Here is a 24,911-nt window from a genome sequence, read left to right as displayed (position 1 = left end):
GGGCCCCATTCTGTTAAACCACGACAACCAATTCCGAGAAGAAGAGCCCCCGAATGCTGAAACACGACAAACAGACATCCTGTCACGACCACCTCTCCCTTATCTAAGGAACCAGCCTAGTGTTATTTCTCCACACCTTCGCCTCTCTTGTGCTTCCTTATTCTAAATCATGACGCAGTTTTATCTCCTCTACCATGTCTTCACTCTTTCATGACGCTGCCTCCTTTTATGGTCATGACTTCTGTTCTATTACAACATATGATCCGGGCCTACATGACTTCTGTTTTATGTTAACGTATGATCCGGGCATGCATTGAAGGGAAGCTCCTTCCTCTTTTTCTGCTATAAATACTGTGTGTTCAGATAATAAAGTTAGAGATTCTTCCGATCCTCCTCAGGTGACGGAGCTCTCCCTTAACTCGAGTTACTGAATAAAGACCCTGAATTCGAACCACCACGGACTCTGCTCTTCATACTTTGAACTTATTGATATTGTCTAGAAATTCCGATCAAGGTAAATTACTAAAATATTTACCACAGCAAATTGGCGCCTGAATAGGGATTTCCCTTTCTCCCCACACGCCGGTGATGCGGACCTAGACCGGTCTCTTCAAGACATCGACGGACTTCTACGTGCACGCTGCAGGGTGTTCCTGCATGAACTCCTTTGTGTCGAAGAGGGGCCGAGCCACGGCCTAGCCATCCATACGAGGCGGTGAGGACGACAGCGGAAGTTCCAACCCAGAGCCCGAAACCTGTGAAGATTGCCGAGTCCGAGGTCGTCTGAAACCCGACCAGTCCCTGTCCACGAGCGCTGCGTAATCAAGTATCCAGATCTTCAAGATCTTCGAGTTCTCTGCACCTCGTTGAGTACTGCTGGGAGTGTATCAAGACGGGTTCTGAATTTTCAGAGCACGGTAAAGACGGGTTCTGAATTTTCAGAGCACGGTAAAGACAGGTTCTGAATTTTCAGAGCACGGTAAAGACGGGTTCTGAGTTATTCAGAGCACGGTAAAGACGGGTTCTAGGTTTCTAGAAAACGGTATGTTTGTATTCTGATACTCAGAATATATTGAGTTTTTTCAAGTGTAAAGTTTTATCTGTATCTGATACAATGCCTTTGTTCTCTAAGCTGTGTAAACTGGGTACCCGGAAGGGGTTACTGGAACAGTCTGTACCAGTCCCCCCGAAGGATCTTTGGGAAAGCTATACTAAAGATTTAGACATCGCGATTAGATGGCCAAAGAGTGGCACATGGGATTTGAAGTGTATCATGGCGGTTGAGAAAAGATGTTGGGAAAAGAAAGCGAGACCTTCGATGTTAGAGAGTGTTGATATATGGCGAAAAGAAGCACATCGAAGGGAACAGAAAGAGCAAGGGAAAGTTGAGAAAGCAAAAAGAATGTCGGAAGAAAGTAAGATGAAAAAGTTACAGGATCAGGATGATGATATTTGTTCTGAACAAAAGAAAAGGGAGGTATCAGCCTCAGTAACGGGTATATATCCTGTCCTCTCACCAAAAACAGGGTCCGAGATTAACTCAGATTCTAGTACCCCTACGGCACCTCCACGCCCTAAGGTTCCTTCTGTACCCGACGATTTTATTACTACTTACTTGATGGAGCCTCCTCCTGCTTATACGAATCAGGTAACCGCCAGACGAGTAGTTACTCAGACGGAACCCATCCCTGACACTTCGGGTGGTGTTCTACCTCTGTTAGAATGTGATTATGACCCGAACCCAGGGGAAGGTTCACAAGCAGATATTTCCCTTCGCTTACGAGAAGCTCTAGAAGGTATATGAGAGGTACCGAATATCACAAATTGCCTAAACAAAATTTATGAAGCGCTTCGAACAGGAGAAAATTTAGAAACACTACAGGAGGCTATACAAAATAGACCCATAGCACATAGAAAATGCCTCTCACGATTCATGATCACTTGTTTTATTAGAATGATAGCCAGTGCAGGAAAAAGAGTTCCTGATGATTTACTACAACTAGACCAAGCAGTAGTCGCAGGGAATTTCAATAAAATAAAAGAAATAGATCTTTTTATTCCACTCTTCATAAGCAAGGTTTCCGATTCCCATCGAAAAGATGCCCCTACCCAGGGAACTGAGAATGAGAGTACGAGCGAGGATAGAGACGAAGGAACTGCTTTTCAGGGTGCAGTACGTTCCCGTATCCCTCGTTCTCAGAATAACTGACAATTCAAACTTAGAACTAAGAAATTGTCAGCCCCCACAGATAGGTTGTTCCAACGAACGCAAGAAGCTCTAGATGATTGGATGGACGACGAGCCTCCACTCACCACACAAGAAAAAGAACTCGCTAGATCAAGCACCCATTGGGTATCTCAACACTCCATATATGGCTCTGATATAGTTGCTCAAATGTTTTTATCGATCCCTCTAGCCTCTCAAAGACTAGCTAGCATCTATATGGTTCAACACCTCATTACAATGTACGAAGATACTGGTTGCCCACCAAAAAGATTACATTCTCTCTTACGAGACTGTTTAGAAGGGAGGTGGGTGGCTAGGGGACAAGAATTCCTTAATATCTTCCTTGAACTACGACAGCGATATATCCAATGTTTTACAGGCAGTTATGATACAAATCCCCATCCCTATGACCAAGGACAGTTCCCCCTCCAAGAAGTACACCCCGTTGCAGATTCCGATGGAAAGTTGCAACAAACATTTGTGTACACTCCTTTGACAAAACTAGAAATACTCGAGATGAAGAAAATGGTCCCTTCCCACGAAAAAGACCCTTCGGGTTTCCATAGGGAACTCAAGGACATTCTTCAAATGGGTTCCTTTACTTATAAAGACCTTAATATTCTCCTTAAAGTCCTGTTACCTCAAGGAACGTACGACAAGCTAAAGGGAAAAGATTGGGAGATTGAAGGGAAAAAGGTAATATGGGCAGACTTAGAGAAAGAAGATGCCACTCGTAATCCCGGACAAGGTTTGGGACCTCTAGTTCAGGAACTCCCTCGCTGTCTCCCTAAAATACTGTCCCAGTTGCTGACCACTAAGAAAGAAGATTGGGATGCTATCTCTGCATGTAAACAGAAACCAGATGAGGATATAGGGGACTATTATTCTAGGTTAGAGAAATGCTTCCTCATCAACAGCGGCCTCTCCTCCGGTGGAGATGCCTATAGTTGATTATTTGTTTCCAAACTTGTAGAAAATGCCTTGCCCACGATCAAAAATAGAGTACTGAAGGTAGAAAGTACTTGGCAAGCAAGCTCCCCCTCACAAGCACTTCAGATGCTCCAATATCACCAAAATAGAATTAGGGACGAACAAGAACAAAAGATACTAAAATGAAGGTATTAGTAGCACAAACTAATACGATCCAACAGACCCCTAAACAACCCCAAGTATCACAAGAAAAAGTTACTTGTAATTACTGTAAAAAGCCAGGACATTTTGTGCGTGACTGTCCAGTATTAAAACATAATATTGCCACTGGGAAGACACAACCCCGTAACTATCCCCCTCGTCCTTCTGCTCCTCCAACTGATGCTAAACTTACCACCCAACTCTATCAGTACCCAGTGTCATCCTATCCTGAATTCCCCACGATCTCATGAAACAGCTGGGAGGAACACGATAATCGTCCACTAATACCGGTCCCGGTTGACCAAGAGGGTCCCTATGTACATGCTAAACTCCAAGGTAAGGAAGCAAAATTTCTGATCGACACCGGGGCTAGTAGGACGACAGTGCAGCACAACGAAGTTCCCAAGGTACCCCTCTCTAGCTCAAATAGTATTTCCTTGGGTTTTTCTGGTACACCTGTCATCAACAAAGTTTCTGAACCAATTTCACTTAAAGTTGGTCCTCTTACAACTTCCACCGATTTAGTGCTTACAAAGCCCTGTCACGAAAATCTCCTTGGCATCCAGACACTAAAAGAACTAGGTGCTATAATATGTTGTTCCCCAGAAGGAGTCCGACTATTCCTCCGAGATTTTAAAGGTCATTTCACCACACGAGAACTAGATGTCAGACTAAGAGACATTCCTGTTACACTATGGGCTACTGATCCAACAGATGTAGGATTCATGGATATTACACCACACTTAGTGACACTGAAAGAAGGAGTTGTCCTACCTCGTATCCGTCAATACAAATTACCTCCAGATGCAGAACAAGCCCTTATTCATATTATCGATGATTTGATAACAAAAGGAGTAGTCAGAGAAGTACCTTCCAACACATGTAACTCGCCAGTCCTGCCAGTCAGAAAGAAAACTGATGATGGTGTGCCACCAGTCTACAGACTCGTGGTTGACTTACGTGAACTCAATAAATGCGTAGTACCACAATACCCTGTGGTCTCGGATACCAGTACTCTGTTAACAGCCATAGATCCTGAGGCTACACATTTCACTGTAATAGACCTGAAGAATGCTTTCTTCAGTGTACCCATCCACCAAGACAGTCAGTACCTATTCGGATTTTCCCTACGAGGTCTTAGCTTCTGCTTCACAAGAGCTCCCCAAGGATATACAGAAAGTCCCAGTATCTACAGTCAGGCACTTAAAAGACAGCTAGATGACATTGTTCTGCCCGCCAACACGACATTGTTACAATATGTCGATGACTTACTGGTCACCGCACGCTCCGAACCAGAATGTGAACAAGCTTCACGAATTGTCCTAATGTTCCTTGCACAACATGGCCACAAGGTGTCACCCTCGAAATTACAATTATGTTTACAGCAGGAGGCCTACTTAGGACACCTGCTGTCAAAGGAGGGTAGGGCACTCATAGCCTGAAAGAATTCAACTCATTTTTAACATTCCTGTCCCCAAGACACAGAAAGAAGTCGGTGCTTTTATTGGTCTCACATCCTACTGTAGACAGTGGATTCCCCAGTTTGCATACTTGGCCAAACCCCTGATACAGCTAACAAGCACAACCTCTTCCCCATTGCCATGGACACCTGAGCACACTTTTGCTTTTGACACCCTCAAACAGGCATTATGCTCTGTACCTGTCCTAGCTACACCTGATTATGCCAAACCTTTTGTCCTCTTTGTCACAGAACGGGAAGGTACAGCCTTGTCAGTACTCACACAAACACAAGCTAACAAACACCGTCCCTGTGCTTATTTTTTTAGCACTCTTGACCCTGTTGCACAAGGTTTGCCGGCCTGCCTGAAATCTGTTGCAGCTACAGCTCTAGCAATACGACAAAGTGATTCCATAGTACTAGGACACTCCCTTGAAGTACAAGTTCCACATGCAGTAGAATTGCTTTTAAATAGGACACAGACACAACACCTAACCATAGCTCGCCTCACAGGTTACGAAGTCACTCTGTTCCAACCCCATATTATCATCAAAAGGTGCAATATCCTCAACCCAGCTACGCTACTACCTACTGTTCCAGTTGACAACCAGGTTCATGACTGCTTAGAGGTGGTCGAACTAGTCACAAAACCCCGGTCTGATCTTACAGATGTCCCTCTAAGTACGCCAGAATACATGCTGTTTGTAGACGGTTCCTGTATGCGTCTCCAATCAGGTGAACTCTCAGCAGCCTATGCTGTCACTACAGAGAACACCGTCCTTCTAGCAGCCAGAATACCCGTACATTCTGCACAAGCAGCAGAACTAATAGCCCTCACCCAAGCATGTGAATGGTCCAAAGGAAAACAAGTCAACATCTACACCGACTCACAATATGCATTCGGGGTAGTTCATAATTTCGGCATCCTTTGGAAAGAGAGAGGTTTCCTGAGCTCTCCTGGAACCAAGATCCAACATGGAGACCTTGTCCTCCAGCTACTAGAGTCAATACACAAACCCGCAGAAATAGCCATACTAAAATGTAAAGCACACACCAAAGTTGTAGACTCTATCACCAGAGGTAATGCTCTGGCTGACGCCACAGCTAAACATACTGCTCAGACAGAAACACTAAACACCGAAACCACCATTAGTACTATCTGTCCAGTTATCGATCCGACCAAGGATGTAGTAGACATACAAAATCAAGCCACAGAAACCGAAAAGAGAAAATGGAAAGAGGAGGGAGGTTCACACACGGATCAAGGTTGGGTAACACAGGACAAGTCCAAATGGTTTCTCCCTGACCTAATGGTTCCCATAATGATAGAAACTGCTCATGGTCCCGCACATCTAGGAGAGAAAGGAATGTTAGACTGTCTGAATCTGATATGGCACAACAAGCATCTGCGTGCAGCAGCCAAACAAAAAGTACGAACCTGTATGATTTGCTGTCAGTTCAATCCAGCGAAAAGTGTATCCGTTGAACAAGGAGGGTTCCATCCTCCAGATCACCCCTTCGAAGTCCTACAAATGGACTACATACAGATGGAGAGATGTCGGGGATATAAGTATGTCCTCGTAGTAGTCTGTACCTTAACTCGATGGACTGAAGCATACCCCGTCCCAGACTATGGTGCCCAGATGACTGGCAAGCAATTAGTGAGGGAATTCTTCCCTCGCTACGGGTTGCCAAGAGTCATTTACTCTGACAACGGACAACCATTCTCCTCTAAATTGATGGAAGCTGTCTCCTTACTGCTAGGATACACCTGGAAGTTTCACTGTGTTAGGCATCCCCAAGCAGCAGGCCTAGTCGAACGACATAACCAGACATTAAAAACAAAATTAGCAAAAATATGCGCTGACAAACAAATAGATTGGGTTACAGCTCTTCCGGTTGCCCTCTTCTATATGAGAATGGTGGCACATTCCCGGACGGGTCTGTCCCCCTATGAAATTACATTTGGGAGGCCTCCGAATATCTGGGGTGTCCCATCTCCTAAAAAGCTAATTGACATTGATGCAAATGTACTGACAGATTACTTGGCTTCTTTGATGTCTGCACTACGCTCTTGCCGTTCACAGGTGGCTGCAGCCTTCCCAGACAAGACCGCGCCGATGAGCACCCCCTTCAGCCTGGTCAATGGGTGCTCGTCAGAAATTTTGATCGAACCAGCCCTCTAGAGAAAAGGTGGACGTTCCCCAAGCTGGTGCTGCTGACGACGAGGACCGCCATCAAGGTCGAGGGACGGAAAGGGTGGTTGCACGTGTCGCACTGCAAACCCTTCTACGGACCAACTCCGGACACTGTTGCTGATCCTGAGACCAGAGACACTGAAAAAACAGACTTTAAAGACACTGAAACGACAGACTTTATTTCACCCCTCCCAGAACTTTTACCCCAAGAAGAGTACAAATCGCGGCTGCGATCCTACCCCAAACAGACTTGAGACATTTGCATCTGAATCCGGCCTGCCAGTGGCTATTTAAGCCCAAGACGGACGCTTGGTGAAGCGGTTGCTGGGAAGAGTCCGGTTACTGGTGCATTTTATCCTCTCAAAAATGAAGCAGCCGAAATTATGAAGATAAAGACTCATTGTGCGAAACTGTTACATGACAAAGTTCCCCTTTTCCTTTCTATCATGATTCTTATTTTCTGCATCATGGCTTGTCTAGGTTGGTTCCTTCATCTAGCTTTCCCACCGTCTTCCCCTGCGCCCTTGAACAATACTACTATGCATTCACACGTAGATCTTCCTCCACATCTCATGAACAGAAGAAAAGAGTTCTTCAATAACACATTCATCTCCACACTCCACCAACATCAATTGGTGATTAACAAGACAAATTGTTGGGTCTGTGGTTTAATGCCACATTCTGTGCACGAAGGAATGCCTTTTATTCCTCTCCCTTTTGGCTATGCTGGATCTACCTATGCACTCTCTATGATATTTTCCGCCTCTGTTAGGAACATTCCTGAGACCCCGATCAAAAACGCTAGTACCTGGAATGAGATAAAAGCAAAAACAGTAAGAACCGTTGCAAGGATGGTAACTTTCACAGCAACATGGGGACGAGCAGACATTAGTGAAAACACCAGTTACTCCCTTTTTAATGACACCACCTCCTTTAGGGAGACATTTTCAGTCCAGAAAAGACAGACAGACCAGGGAGGGTGGGCCGTGCCCCACCAGGGCCTATTCTGCGTAAGAGGAAAGGGCAAGGGTCAGAAAATGGGAGATAGTGAATGTAACAAGACCTACACCCTACCTGATCCAAATTTCCCAACGATGGCCACTGCCCCCAACACCTACTTTATCTGTGGATCTCACGCGCGCACTTGGTTACCTCAAGGCTGGTCTGGAAAATGCTACATTGCATTTCTCCTCCCCCCTACCTACACCGCCCCAGCAGATTATCATCTCAGTGACCCCCGACCGTAATTAATAGACGGCGAAGGGGGGCCATAGATGCTGAAGATACAGCGGGCCAAGAGGCTGGCGATTTCTTTAAAGGAGTCATCCCATTCTGGGGGCCTATGATCAACAGCCGCCACTTAAGACAACTGACTCGTGTAGTCCAGGGAGCCATAAACGAAACAGCCGGTGCATTAAGTAACATCACCGCTGAGATGGCTGCCGACAGACTCATGACGTTACAAAACCGTATGGTCCTAGACATCATATTGGCTGACCGTGGTGGTGTATGTGAACTGATCGGGTCCAGCTGCTGTATATTTATCCCAGATAATGCACCCTCGGTGTATGCCGCTATTTCCCGCCTTCATATACTTTCCAGAAAACTAGATGCAGACACTGGTGCCTGGTCCCTGACGGGTTGGCTCTGGAGCCTCCTGTCCTCATGGGGATGGAAGGTGCTTACAGTCCTAGGTCTTGCTCTAGCTATTCTCTTCACTTGCTGCCTCTGTATTCAGTGCGGTCCAGCACTCTGTAGTTTCTGTATCACTACCTGCATTCCCAAAACCCAGACCAGAAAGAAAGAAAGAGAAAGAATCATGTTACAGGAACAAGTAAACGACCTAATGAGTATAGAGGTGTACTAGAAAAAGCAAATAATTTTAGAAGGGTATATTATGGGACAAGGAGGGAATGAGGAAAATGATTATTTATCGTACAGTTATGTCCCATCATACACCCTCTCCCGTCACGTCCCCGAGCCCATCATTCCAAAACACGAGCACACGAAAACACGAGCACACGAGAACGCGAGCACGAACCGACCACGCGCTGATGATGCGCCTCATGTAGTCACACACGCGCTCTCCTTCCCCAAAAAGTCAAATGCTTATCCTTATGGTCAAAGCGATTCCGAGAACCAACTGCCTCACTCAAACCGTGCATTACTGTGGTTAAGCCGATGCCGAGAACAAGAACCCCCCCATCTGTAACCATTTCCCTATAATCAGGCCAATTCCGAGAAATGGGCCCCATTCTGTTAAACCACGACAACCAATTCCGAGAAGAAGAGCCCCCGAATGCTGAAACACGACAAACAGACATCCTGTCACGACCACCTCTCCCTTATCTAAGGAACCAGCCTAGTGTTATTTCTCCACACCTTCGCCTCTCTTGTGCTTCCTTATTCTAAATCATGACGCAGTTTTATCTCCTCTACCACGTCTTCCATCTTTCATGACGCTGCCTCCTTTTATGGTCATGACTTCTGTTCTATTACAACATATGATCCGGGCCTACATGACTTCTGTTTTATGTTAACGTATGATCCGGGCATGCATTGAAGGGAAGCTCCTTCCTCTTTTTCTGCTATAAATACTGTGTGTTCAGATAATAAAGTTAGAGATTCTTCCGATCCTCCTCAGGTGACGGAGCTCTCCCTTAACTCGAGTTACTGAATAAAGACCCTGAATTCGAACCACCACGGACTCTGCTCTTCATACTTTGAACTTATTGATATTGTCTAGAAATTCCGATCAAGGTAAATTACTAAAATATTTACCACAACGTGTATAATATATGAAGGGTGTCAGCAGATTGCAGCCCGCATCTATTACATTTACCCCTTCCCGATACCCCATATAGGTACCTTCTCACGTGTATAATATATGGAGAGTGTCAGCCGATTGCAGCCCACATCTATTACATTTACCCCCTCCCGATACCCCATATAGCTACCTTCTCACGTGTATAATATATGGAGGGTGTCAGCCGATTGCAGCCCGCATCTATTACATTTACCCCCTCCCGATACCGCATATAGGTACCATCTCACGTGTATAATATATGGAGGGTGTCAGCTGATTGCAGCCCGCATCTATTACATTTACCCCCTCCCGGTACCTTCGCACGTGTATAATATATGGAGGGTGTCATCCGATTGCAGCCCGCATCTATTACATTTACCCCCTCCCGGTACCCCATATAGGTACCTTCTCACGTGTATAATATATGGAGGGTGTCAGCTGATTGCAGCCCGCATCTATTACATTTACCCCCTCCCGGTACCCCATATAGGTACCTTCGCACGTGTATAATATATGGAGGGTGTCAGCCGATTGCAGCCCGCATCTATTACATCTATCCCCTCCCTGTACCCCATATAGGTACCTTCTCACGTATCTAATATATGAAGGGTGTCAGCCGATTGCAGCCCGCATCTATTACATTTACCCCCTCCCGATACCCCATATAGGTACCTTCTCACGTGTATAATATATGGAGGGTGTCAGCCGATTGCAGCCCGCATCTATTACATTTACCCTCTCCTGATACCCTATATAGATACCGCCTCACGTGTATAATATATGAAGTGTGTCAGCCGATTGCAGCCCGCATCTATTACATTTACCCCCTCCCGGTACCTTCGCACGTGTATAATATATGGAGGGTGTCAGCCGATTGCAGCCCGCATCTATTACATTTACCCCCTCCCGGTACCCCATATAGGTACCTTCGCATGTGTATAATAGAGGTCAAAGATAGACATAAAATGTTGACTCCTAAGGCTCCCTGTGATTAACACCTCGCTTGCCAATTACAGTGAATACTTAATAAAAGTTCCTTCTACTCCTAGCCTAGCTTCCCTTTTTAAATTTTTCACCTCAATATCATCAGCGAATGCTTGGACTAATATCTCATACATTTTACCAAGACGAGCCTCGCCCTTCAATTCTTCAACCACTGGTATTTTAAGAGTTGATCCTGCACCTTTCATGCTTTAGTAAGAAAACACCGTAAGTGTAGGTACTTAAAAACACTCCTCTAGCTAGCCCAAATGACTCTTGCAGTTCTGAGAAAGATAGCAGCTGCCCTTCCCTATAGAGATCGCCCACGAAATCAATCCCCCAAACGTTACTTGGTCTTGAACGATTGATGGGAGTATGCCTGCTGCCATTAATGGTGCGTAAATAATTAATTTCCAAATACTTCATTTACACTTTGCCTGCCTCCATACTGTATGAGCTGCTTTTAGAATTTAAAATGTTGTCTTTTTATAATAGCTAGGTTCTAGCAGTTTTAGAAAGCAGCCCCTCAGATCGCTACCCAAGACTGGTTCATAAATAGTCGATTTCTCTGCATCGAGAATCTTTGTTGGAACGCCAGAAATCAGAATGTCCATGCGCTGCAGCATGCAGGCCCGAAAAGAAAAAAGAAAACTAGGGATTGCCCATCCACCTCGGTGTCTTGGAAGAACCATCCGCTTAGAGCCCTCCGGGGCTTACGGTATCCTCTTAAAAACCTATGACATATCCTTTCCAGACTCGATATCCAGGATAAGATCATTTCTAAGGGACAGTCCTAAAAACAGAGGTAGGATCAACAATGAAAGATGTAGGTGATCCAATCTTTCCAGTTCTCTTCTAACCTTATCTATAATCATATTCAAATCGAGATTTCATTCACTTCTAGGTGTAGTTTTAATCCCAAAACATGTTACCTCAGAAACTACTAGTGGGTAGGCTATATGCAGTTTTTCCGAGCACATAATCTGCATTTGGTTTATAGCCTGAACAAGCAATAGACTGGTCAGCTAAGATGTTAATCTCTGGGAGTGTTGTAATCAGATCAGTATTGAGTACCACTATGTCATCTGCACATGCCAGTGCTCTGTATTCAAGCCTATTCACAGTCAACGGTTTGATGACAGTATTTATCTTTTATTGATCTCAAAATAGATCGATATACAGAGCACATAGAAGAGGACAGCATGGGAACCCTTGCCTCGTACCCTTTGTGATGTCAAATGGGGCTGAGTCTTGTCCTGCTATGTGAATAACGGTCATAGGTGAAGAGTACAGTGCTTTAACCCCTCCCATGCTGATGATGAGCTCAAGTCGTCATCAGCCACGGTGCGTGTGTGCTGATGACGAGCTGAGCTCGCCATGGCCCTTAGAACGCTCACACGCGGGGCTAATTCCCCTGCTCTGCTGAGCGTTCTAAGGAACGGGCGCGGCCGTGACGAGCTCAGCTCGTCATCAGCACTCGAGCACTGTGGCTGATGACGAGCTCAGCTCGTCATCAGCACCGGGACGCTGTGCGCGCCCCCCTGTCCCCAGCACAGCGGGGGAATAACCCCCACAGCAAAGGGGTTGATTGCCCCAGCAAACTCTTTGCAAAAGCCTTTCCATTGGAAGACTTCCCAGAGGAACTGCCATGAGACCCAATCGAACGCTTTCTCAGCCTCTAATAAGATTACGCCTAATGGTGATTTCATGGCCGGTGCCGAGCCCAAAAGGGCTACGACCCGGCAGACATGGTCCACTGTGTCTCTGCCGGGAATAAATCCATGCTGGCACGTTGAAACTAAAGGGGATAAAACCTCACCCAGGTGAATTGTGAGTATCTTAGAGTATATTTTACTATCGCAATTCAAAAGAGATATCAGTCTATATGAGCCTGGATTCAGCTCTGGTTTTGCTTTCTTTTTTAACACAACTATGGTATCCTCTGCCATTAAGGAGGCACACATCCTCTTTGGGCCTGCAAAAAAGTTTGCAAAATATGTTGTTGCACTACCTAGAAAAATGTTCTATAAAATTCCAATGGAATGATATCAGGTCCAGAAGTCTACCCCATAGCTAGTGAGTGAATAGCCACTTCAGTCTCTTCCCTGCTTATTGAGGCTGCCAGCCTGTGATTTGGTTTGCAGGAGACCTTTGGCGTATCCAGATCTTTAAAAAAGTGTTCTCCAGCCTTGATCCTTAATGACATTATTTCCTCCTTTTAGAGTTGCTCGTAAAACTCTTTGAAAACCCTGAGCACCCGATGGTGTTTCTTGTACTTTACCTGACTGATCACTAATCCTTAATATTCTGTTAGCTACTTCTTGCTGTCACAGATGTTTTGCTTGCAGTCGCCCTGTATTTTCCCACAGCTCATAAGATTCGCCCTATGTTGCTTAAATTTCATTGCCACCTCGGCTCCAAAGTACGGGGTTGAATCTAGATTTTAAATTCCTATTGTTTGGTGGATCTACTGAATATCTTGATGATGATGAAAGAAGAAGCTCAGGGTTTGCCCTCGGACCCCAGCTTTAACAGCATCCCAAACTACGTTCTCTGGCACAGATCCCTTATTATTCTCAAAGAACTCTGAGATCCATTTAGCCATATGATCTCTATATGTTTGATTAATTAGAAGTTTTCTCTCAAATTCCAGGATGTTTTACTCCTGATAACCCTGTTATCGAGAATTCTATTGCCAAGGGATTATGATCTGAAACAGCCCTCTGGAAACTCTCAAAACCGACTTGACCTGCCAATGTAGTTGAGACAAAGAAATAATCTAGTCTTACTAATTCATTATGGGGAGCCAAATAAAATGTAAAGCATGAATTGCATGCCTTATATTTAGCCTAAATATCTCTCAGACCATGTTCCCCTACAAGACCTTGCAATGCCTTGAAAACCTTCAGTTTTTTCCCATGGTATACTTGATTTTCTTAGAGATCAGCTTGACTATCTAAATGAGTGTTTAAGTCTTCACAAAGAATTACTACTAAACCGGTATAAAATCCTAAACGTACTACTTTTGGTATTCACAGAAGGCATTTAGTAGTAGTAAAGTTAGGACTCCTAACTTTACTACTACTAAACTGCTAAACTGGTGTGAAATCCTAAACATACTACTTTTGGTATTCACAGAAGGCATTTAGTATTAGTCAAGTTAGGACTCCTATCTTTACTACCACTAAACTGGGACAGAATCCTAAACGTACTACTTTTGGTATTCACAGAAGGCAATTAGTAGTTGTAGAGGTAGGAGTCCTAACTTATCTACTACTAAATGCCTATTATGAATACCAAAAGTAGAAAGTTTAGGATTTTATCTCAGTTTAGTTCTGTGAATCGACCCCTTAGTGTATTCCCTAACAGCAGACAGTGCAGAACGAATATTGCTTGGTCTTGCTGCTGAATGCAGAGCAATATAATTGGCATTCGGTTTTATGAGGGTGGAGCAGACCACCTGCGAATGAACTGAAGGATGGAAGTGAATAGAAATGGATAAGCATTCCATGAACAATGTTCAAAGCAACGTGGTGATGGGACATCTTTCCTGGGTACTTCTTTGGGGCATTACAGGACCGATTGACCTATTATTGATAATGGTGCTATAGCCTTTTTGTAAAGAGAGGCTGTCAACCTGGTGAGCTGTATGTGAATAGTGTACGAATTAGCAATATGAAATCCCGGATCACCCGTCAAAAGCTTTCTCAGTGTTATTCATTTGTTTCAGAGAGAAAATATGTGTTTGGTGCAGTAGTGCTTCTGGCTAAGAGGCCCCTTTATTCACTGTGGATTAGCAATAGCATAGGGACAAGGTATAGTAATTGATTGTAGGAAAGTAGGATCTGCTTCTATGGTTACCTCCACTTTTTGCCTGGTGCTAAGCTGTATTATGAGTAGTGTGACAGGGATTCTGCTCATCAGGACCCCAGTCTATCTGCCTTTTCCCTACATTGTTGTGTTCAATACTTAGGTACATCCCAGATTGGAAAGTGGGGTACCCTTGTCAGTATCTAATATATGGTGCTAAGGTACCATGGGCATAGGTACCTCATGAGAGACCATTCAAAATAGTACTACAGGCCTGCCATTGCAGCCTGTGTAAGTTGGTGCTAACACCACTTACTAAAGATATAGGTTTCTTTATCTAAGGTCACTGAATTAAAACCTATAAGTCAACCCTCTAGCAGGCCTTTGCAATCCTGAAGGCAGGGTGCTTGGTTCTAAGTGAGACGGTGCCCCTGCATGAGCAGGACACCCCTACAGCCCACGGAGTCCATTCTCCCAGGTTGTCAGAGAAGCAGCCTTATACTATATAGAGGGGCATCGCGTAATTACGCGATGACCATCTTGAAATTGGCTGCAACAAATCTAATCATGTTTTCCTATCAAACATGTTGGAATCATACACCCACACTGTAAACGGTGTGGGGGTATGATTCCAAGTACTATAAGACCTCTCCGCTAGGCTCTCCATGTCCCCGGTACCAGTCTCCCAGACCCTGACAGCCAAAAAATGGTTGCTGCCGACCAGAGACGTATTTCTGCCCGCCTGTTGATGAGCGAAGCTCGGGCAGGAGAAGGCAGAACAATAGGCATCCGGTCACAGGGAGGCGTGACCACCTCCCAGACAGGATTTAGTGTATTGGGACCGGATGGTTGTGCTTCCCAGTGCCACAAAGTCTGCATGAGTGGCCCGTTTTTTGTCCCTGTGCATAGTCCAGTTCAAACCAGTCCTGGGAGCCCTTGGCTCCCGCTCTGGCATGAAAATGGACAAAGGACAGGGTAGTAACCTCCCCTCTTTCCAGACCCTCCCTTGGGAGGGTCACCTGAATCTTCTCAACCCTTTCCCTAGGGTTCTTAAGGGCTTACCTGAGTGTAGGTCCCTAGATTCGTCGTAGGATAAGCTTCAGAGCAGACACCACTCCTTCTTCTAACGTATGGGCACTCTGGACTTCGCTGGACTTTGTTTGTGCCTGACTTTGTCTCCCTTCCAGTCTGCTGCATCGCCTGTGTCTGTGCATCATACAGGAACCTTCCAAGGCCTGTGAATTATCAAAGACACCTGAATAAATCTCCCTTAGAGTGAAGGAGTTACTCCCTTGCATTTGCAAGCACCACAACTAAGTTGTCCTGTCTGCAGATCCTGATCGCCTGTGGACACCATGGGCTTTGTAAAACAGGTGGTGGGCTCCATAGCTTCCGAGACCTAGCCTTCCCTCTGACCAAGTTTGAGGTCAGTATCCCTCATGGGAATGCAATAAATGAACCCCTGTGCACAGTGTCCAACTTGCAGTTGCAAAGGCTTGTTGGCTTCCTTACTAGAAGATCTTCATGCTCCAAGTAGCCCCAACCTCGAGCATCTCCTGTGACCAGAATCTTCAGCCACACCACATCATGTGCATCCTGGCCTGCAACATTTGGTGAGCTGCTTAAGGTCCTCTTGTGACTCCAGTGCCTCCGGCCTGTGGGTACAATTGAGGGTCACCCTTGCTTTTCTTGGGCTCCCTGATTGCTCAGGCCTGCCCTGACTCCCCCGCTTTGCGTGAGTCCCCTGGACCTTGCTGGTCCCAACATTGCACTTTCTTCGACTTCTGAGTGGGTTGCACTTGCCAAGGCTTGTTGGTGCTCCAGCTGGACACCGATCCCTGTGCAATAGACATCCTACATGGGACGGCTCTTGTATTGCTCCTGGACTTCCTCAGCATCGCCTGGTCCTCACAGCTGCAGAGTCAAGGTCAACTCTCCTGCAACACCCGACATCGGAGGGCACTCGTCTTCAAAGTCTCCTGGTCACTCCTGGTCATTGCTGAGTGACATAGATTTTGTCCCCTATGCTTGCAGGTACTTTTCATATAGTTTCCACTTTCGGATTCCACCGGACACTTTCTCCTCTTCCAACAGTGGCATTTTCCTGAAGTCCTCCATTGGAAATGACGGCGGTTTCCGACACCACTTCGCATGTATGCACCCGGCTTCCCTGGTGTGCGTAACTTGGGTACTTGGGTATCCACAGGTGGGGTGGCTCTCCAACCTTCTGTCTTCCACAGGTTCCTTCAGGGTCCACTAGGAAGGGTCCCTTATCTTTAAAAATCCAACCAAGACTTACACATAGAGTTGTACAGGGCTCGCTGTTGTGTTCCCACACTGCACATTCTCTCTATGGGGTCCCTATCTACTTACCTTGGGTGGTTATGTGCGTTCCCAGCACTTGTACGTCCTCTCAACATCGTCCTGACTCGAGTCACGGTACTTATACCACTTTCTTCGTATATGGTTTGGGCCCCCTCCTTGGGTCTACTGTATATTAGGTGCTATTTACTGTGTTTCTTTGCTGAAGTAGTGTGTGCATTGTGTTTCTCTCCATGTGGAAGATATATGAACATACTTGAGAGTATTATATAACAAATACATATTTTGATAAATACTTGTTGTGATTCTTTTCATTTAATCTATACTATATGATTGCATTCTGGTAAAACAAGCATCTTTACAGTCCTTCTGGACTAAGCCTAAAGGCTGTTCTCCACAGCTACCACTTAGAGAGCTTTCTAAGGTTGTCTAAGACCTCTTAAAACATCATGAGGGTTGCCTGGACTTGTGCAGGTGTCCACTTACATAAGTGTACATCATATACCAGGCCAGCTTCTCACATTGGGTGCAGCAGTTGGGATTCAAGCCTGCATTGTTTTACCAGATACAATATTTGTAATGATTAATTGAGAAACCATCACTAATACTAGGCACATATAATACAAGCTTAGAATAAGTAAGTTCTACTCAACTTAGGGTTGGGTAAGTCAATGGTCTAGCACACCCTTTCTCCAACCTCAGAGAGTTTAGTTCCCACTAGGTTAGGTAGGTGCAATACCTCACCACACAGTATGTCCTCCAAAGGAGACGCCAGCGGCTCTCTGATTACTAGAAACAGTGAACTTTCGTTTCAAGAACATGAAAGCTCTGTGTGCCTCTAGAAAGTTGAAGAAAGGGAAAGGAGCCAACGCTCAACGCCTCTTAGAGGTGTTATTGTTGGATGACCTCAGGAAAACTAGTGGGTCAGATGAACAGGAAAGAGTGGGTGGGACAGGGCATGAGGATAGGACAAGAGGGGAGTCCCTCTTTGCCCTAGAATCTAACCCTAACCAGGTGGAGCCTGATGACTCCTACATGGACAAGTCAGACCTCCCAGAGGAGAATACAGGTGGCTTGAAAGAATGGCCCTTTGATCCTCCTGGGAAGGTGCAGAGTACACCAAGGAGGTCTAGATCCTTCTCTGCAGAATTTAATGCCTCAGGACATTCAACAGGGACCTCCATTTCTAATAAGAAGGGGAACTCTATGGATAGGGAGTAACAACGTCTTGAGCTTGAGAAAGCTAGGCTTAGGCTATTTACCCTTGACAGAGAGCCCCTGGAAGTTCAGAGAGCAAGGAAGAAACTGCGACTAGAGTCCCATGGTGTCAGCAACAGTGTCTAGAACTAGAGAGTAGACTCATGATCATAGGAACCTGAACAAGATAGTCCCTCCATACCAGAGTGGGGATGACATCCACAAATGGATAACTACACTAGAGAGGGCCTGTAAAGTACAGAGGGTCCCTCAGGAGCAGTGGGCAGCAATCTTGTGGCTCTCCTTTGCTGACAAAAGTAGAGATAAGCTCCTCACTGTTAGAGAAGAGGATGCTGATAATTACTCAGTCTTGACGAGTGCTTTCATTGATGGGTTTGGCTTAACCACTGAACAATACAGGATTAAGTTCAGAGACACCAGAAAGCACATGCACAGGACTGAGTAGACTTTGTGGATAGTACCATGTTACATTCTGTGTTCATGCATTGTACCCCAGCATGTATAATATATATGTATTGTTTTAGCTATTATATGCATGTGCTTTAAGACTTAATTGTTGTAATAAAGCTTTGATGTATTGATTGTTCTCTTTTTCATGCTGTATGTTTTCATAGCATGAGTACTGTATATCTTTGTGTGGGTTTCCACATTCCAAATGGAGTGTTGTGATCTGTGTTCCACACTGTTGGCTTCAGTTTCCTCTGGAGATCAACCTGGGAAGATGTATTAGCCGTGCTGCCAATAAATCACCTGTTCTACTATTTGGATGTTTTTGCATCTGAACAATGGCAATGAAGATGGGATCACAGATTCACTGCAGTCTACACTGCAGCACAGGAACAGAGTGTCTCTCGAACCCACCAATTTTTGGGAATTATTTTTATGGATTACACTGGAATTATTCTTATACATCGGCTTTGATAACTGGTGAAACTCTCTTGTACACTATGCATACGGCGCATTTGGAGATTTTCTCATTTGGAAATTTTGTGTGGATCAGTGTTTCATTGATATTTCTACATTCTGATATCCCGGGCGCAGTAAGTGTTTAAAAAAGAATAACTAAGTCAACGGATCCCTACCTTTCACAAGACGTCGTTATAGCCATTCGAGCTCAGGAGATTCTACATTCTCCTCTCCTCCTCCGTAAGAACACTCATCCAGGCGAGCGTTCCCTTGTCGTCATGTTGCCTGTGCGTGCAATGTATGTGTCAGCCATTTTGTGGTTGCCTAGACAACGCTTCACCGCGTTTCAACTAAAGCATTTAGTACTCATTAAACATGCTGAGGTGCACGTTCTGCACATCGTGTCATCGGAGATCATCACTTGTGAAGAACTTTATCGTTCACCTTTACTGAGAGTGAGTTATTTGCATTTTCCATATTATTTTTTATCGCAAATTACTACAAAAGTAGACATTTCATACCAGCAGACTTTCTATGGTCACACTTACATTGATATATCGTTTTATTTAACTATATACATTTTTCCTGCCATTTTCTTTGACTTATTTCACATAAATTATACAACATAATGCAGTTTGAACCTCCTGCCAAGTTCTTACAAAACAAAGGTGATCCACTCATGCCATGGTCAAAATGGAAAGAAGAATTCATTACTTATATGAAAGCAATAGATGGTGGACGCTTGGTGCTGAAAGAAAAAAACGTAGATTTCTACATTGTTTAGGTTCAGAGGGACAGGACATTTTTAGAACACTTCCTCAAATGTTTACACAAAGTGATACAGGTGAAGGAGGAGACAACATGAATGTATATGTTGAGGCATTAACCAGGATTGAAAGGAGATTCAAGCCCGTTGCTAATATTGCTTAAATAGATTTAAATTCTACACTAGGGCGCAGAAGGAGGAAGAATCATTCAATGATTTTTTAACTGCTCTAAGATCTCTGGGCCCGATTCACAGAACTAACTTAAGACTCAATCCTAAACTTACTACTATTTTGGTATTCACAGAAAGCACTTACTACTTTTGGTATTCACAGAAGTTAGGATTTTGTCTTAAGTCTGTCTTAAGTCTTAAGTCTGTCTTAAGACAAACTTAAGACAAAATCCTAACTTCTGTGAATACGAAAAGTAGTAAGTTCATTCTGTGAATAACAAAATAGTAGTCAGTTTAGGATTGAGTCATAAATTCATTCTGTGAATCGGGCCCTTTGAGTTTACATTGCAATTTTGGTCGCATTACTGATGAAATGATCCGTGATCAAATTATCGTACATGTAAAAAACAAGAAGATGCAAGAAAAAATATGGGTCATGGGAGCCCCTAAGTTAGCAGAAGCAATTGCTACAGCGAAAGCTATGAACTGTCAGCTATTCTCTTCACTTGCTGCCTCTGTATTCAGTGCGGTCCAGCACTCTGTAGTTTCTGTATCACTACCTGCATTCCCAAAACCCAGACCAGAAAGAAAGAAAGAGAAAGAATCATGTTACAGGAACAAGTAAACGACCTAAGGAGTATAGAGGTGTACTAGAAAAAGCAAATAATTTTAGAAGGGTATATTATGGGACAAGGAGGGAATGAGGAAAATGATTATTTATCGTACAGTTATGTCCCATCATACACCCTCTCCCGTCACGTCCCCGAGCCCATCATTCCAAAACACGAGCACACGAAAACACGAGCACACGAGAACGCGAGCACGAACCGACCACGCGCTGATCATGCGCCTCATGTAGTCACACACGCGCTCTCTTTCCCCAAAAAGTCAAACGCTTATCCTTATGGTCAAAGCGATTCCGAGAACCAACTGCCTCACTCAAACCGTGCATTACTGTGGTTAAGCCGATGCCGAGAACAAGAACCCCCCCATCTGTAACCATTTCCCTATAATCAGGCCAATTCCGAGAAATGGGCCCCATTCTGTTAAACCACGACAACCAATTCCGAGAAGAAGAGCCCCCGAATGCTGAAACACGACAAACAGACATCCTGTCACGACCACCTCTCCCTTATCTAAGGAACCAGCCTAGTGTTATTTCTCCACACCTTCGCCTCTCTTGTGCTTCCTTATTCTAAATCATGACGCAGTTTTATCTCCTCTACCATGTCTTCACTCTTTCATGACGCTGCCTCCTTTTATGGTCATGACTTCTGTTCTATTACAACATATGATCCGGGCCTACATGACTTCTGTTTTATGTTAACGTATGATCCGGGCATGCATTGAAGGGAAGCTCCTTCCTCTTTTTCTGCTATAAATACTGTGTGTTCAGATAATAAAGTTAGAGATTCTTCCGATCCTCCTCAGGTGACGGAGCTCTCCCTTAACTCGAGTTACTGAATAAAGACCCTGAATTCGAACCACCACGGACTCTGCTCTTCATACTTTGAACTTATTGATATTGTCTAGAAATTCCGATCAAGGTAAATTACTAAAATATTTACCACAACGTGTATAATATATGAAGGGTGTCAGCAGATTGCAGCCCGCATCTATTACATTTACCCCCTCCCGATACCCCATATAGGTACCTTCTCACATGTATAATATATGGAGGGTGTCAGCCGATTGCAGCCCACATCTATTACATTTACCCCCTCCCGATACCCCATATAGCTACCTTCTCACGTGTATAATATATGGAGGGTGTCAGCCGATTGCAGCCCGCATCTATTACATTTACCCCCTCCCGATACCGCATATAGGTACCGTCTCACGTGTATAATATATGGAGGGTGTCAGCCGATTGCAGCCCGCATCTATTACATTTACCCCCTCCCGGTACCTTCGCACGTGTATAATATATGGAGGGTGTCAGCCGATTGCAGCCCGCATCTATTACATTTACCCCCTCCCGGTACCCCATATAGGTACCTTCTCACGTGTATAATATATGGAGGGTGTCAGCTGATTGCAGCCCGCATCTATTACATTTACCCCCTCCCGGTACCCCATATAGGTACCTTCGCACGTGTATAATATATGGAGGGTGTCAGCCGATTGCAGCCCGCATCTATTACATTTATCCCCTCCCTGTACCCCATATAGGTACCTTCTCACGTATCTAATATATGAAGGGTGTCAGCCGATTGCAGCCCACATCTATTACATTTACCCCCTCCCGATACCCCATATAGGTACCTTCTCACGTGTATAATATATGGAGGGTGTCAGCCGATTGCAGCCCGCATCTATTACATTTACCCTCTCCTGATACCCCATATAGATACCGCCTCACGTGTATAATATATGAAGTGTGTCAGCCGATTGCAGCCCGCATCTATTACATTTACCCCCTCCCGGTACCCCATATAGGTACCTTCGCACGTGTATAATAGAGGTCAAAGATAGACATAAAATGTTGACTCCTAAGGCTCCCTGTGATTAACACCTCGCTTGCCAATTACAGTGAATACTTAATAAAAGTTCCTTCTACTCCTAGCCTAGCTTCCCTCTTTAAATTTTTCACCTCAATATCATCAGCGAATGCTTGGACTAATATCTCATACATTTTACCAAGACGAGCCTCGCCCTTCAATTCTTCAAACACTGGTATTTTAAGAGTTGATCCTGCACCTTTCATGCTTTAGTAAGAAAACACCGTAAGTGTAGGTACTTAAAAACACTCATCTAGCTAGCCCAAATGACTCTTGCAGTTCTGAGAAAGATAGCAGCTGCCCTTCCCTATAGAGATCGCCCACGAAATCAATCCCCTAAACGTTACTTGGTCTTGAACGATTGATGGGAGTATGCCTGCTGCCATTAATGGTGCGTAAATAATTAATTTCCAAATACTTCATTTACACTTTGCCTGCCTCCATACTGTATGAGCTGCTTTTAGAATTTAAAATGTTGTCTTTTTATAATAGCTAGGTTCTTGCAGTTTTAGAAAGCAGCCCCTCAGATCGCTACCCAAGACTGGTTCATAAATAGTCGATTTCTCTGCATCGAGAATCTTTGTTGGAACGCCAGAAATCAGAATGTCCATGCGCTGCAGCATGCAGGCCCGAAAAGAAAAAAGAAAACTAGGGATTGCCCATCCACCTCGGTGTCTTGGAAGAACCATCCGCTTAGAGCCCTCCGGGGCTTACGGTATCCTCTTAAAAACCTATGACATATCCTTTCCAGACTCGATATCCAGGATAAGATCATTTCTAAGGGACAGTCCTAAAAACAGAGGTAGGATCAACAATGAAAGATGTAGGTGATCCAATCTTTCCAGTTCTCTTCTAACCTTATCTATAATCATATTCAAATCGAGATTTCATTCACTTCTAGGTGTAGTTTTAATCCCAAAACATGTTACCTCAGAAACTACTAGTGGGTAGGCTATATGCAGTTTTTCCGAGCACATAATCTGCATTTGGTTTATAGCCTGAACAAGCAATAGACTGGTCAGCTAAGATGTTAATCTCTGGGAGTGTTGTAATCAGATCAGTATTGAGTACCACTATGTCATCTGCACATGCCAGTGCTCTGTATTCAAGCCTATTCACAGTCAACGGTTTGATGACAGTATTTATCTTTTATTGATCTCAAAATAGATCGATATACAGAGCAAATAGAAGAGGACAGCATGGGAACCCTTGCCTCGTACCCTTTGTGATGTCAAATGGGGCTGAGTCTTGTCCTGCTATGTGAATAACGGTCATAGGTGAAGAGTACAGTGCTTTAACCCCTCCCATGCTGATGATGAGCTCAAGTCGTCATCAGCCACGGTGCGTGTGTGCTGATGACGAGCTGAGCTCGTCATGGCCCTTAGAACGCTCACACGCGGGGCTAATTCCCCTGCTCTGCTGAGCGTTCTAAGGAACGGGCGCGGCCGTGACGAGCTCAGCTCGTCATCAGCACTCGAGCACTGTGGCTGATGACGAGCTCAGCTCGTCATCAGCACCGGGACGCTGTGCGCGCCCCCCTGCCCCCAGCACAGCGGGGGAATAACCCCCACAGCAAAGGGGTTGATTGCCCCAGAAAACTCTTTGCAAAAGCCTTTCCATTGGAAGACTTCCCAGAGGAACTGCCATGAGACCCAATCGAACGCTTTCTCAGCCTCTAATAAGATTACGCCTAATGGTGATTTCATGGCCGGTGCCGAGCCCAAAAGGGCTACGACCCGGCAGACATGGTCCACTGTGTCTCTGCCGGGAATAAATCCATGCTGGCACGTTGAAACTAAAGGGGATAAAACCTCACCCAGGTGAATTGTGAGTATCTTAGAGTATATTTTACTATCGCAATTCAAAAGAGATATCAGTCTATATGAGCCTGGATTCAGCTCTGGTTTTGCTTTCTTTTTTAACACAACTATGGTATCCTCTGCCATTAAGGAGGCACACATCCTCTTTGGGCCTGCAAAAAAGTTTGCAAAATATGTTGTTGCACTACCTAGAAAAATGTTCTATAAAATGCCAATGGAATGATATCAGGTCCAGAAGTCTACCCCATAGCTAGTGAGTGAATAGCCACTTCAGTCTCTTCCCTGCTTATTGAGGCTGCCAGCCTGTGATTTGGTTTGCAGGATACCTTTGGCGTATCCAGATCTTTAAAAAAGTGTTCTCCAGCCTTGATCCTTAATGACATTATTTCCTCCTTTTAGAGTTGCTCGTAAAACTCTTTGAAAACCCTGAGCACCCCCGATGGTGTTTCTTGTACTTTACCTGACTGATCACTAATCCTTAATATTCTGTTAGCTACTTCTTGCTGTCACAGATGTTTTGCTTGCAGTCGCCCTGTATTTTCCCACAGCTCATAAGATTCGCCCTATGTTGCTTAAATTTCATTGCCACCTCGGC

The sequence above is a fragment of the Lissotriton helveticus genome, chromosome 1_1 (genome assembly GCF_964261635.1).
Source record: "Lissotriton helveticus chromosome 1_1, aLisHel1.1, whole genome shotgun sequence".
Lineage (NCBI taxonomy): Eukaryota > Metazoa > Chordata > Amphibia > Caudata > Salamandridae > Lissotriton > Lissotriton helveticus.
The sequence above is the reverse complement of the archived record's forward strand: the minus strand, read 5'-3'. Positions refer to the sequence as shown.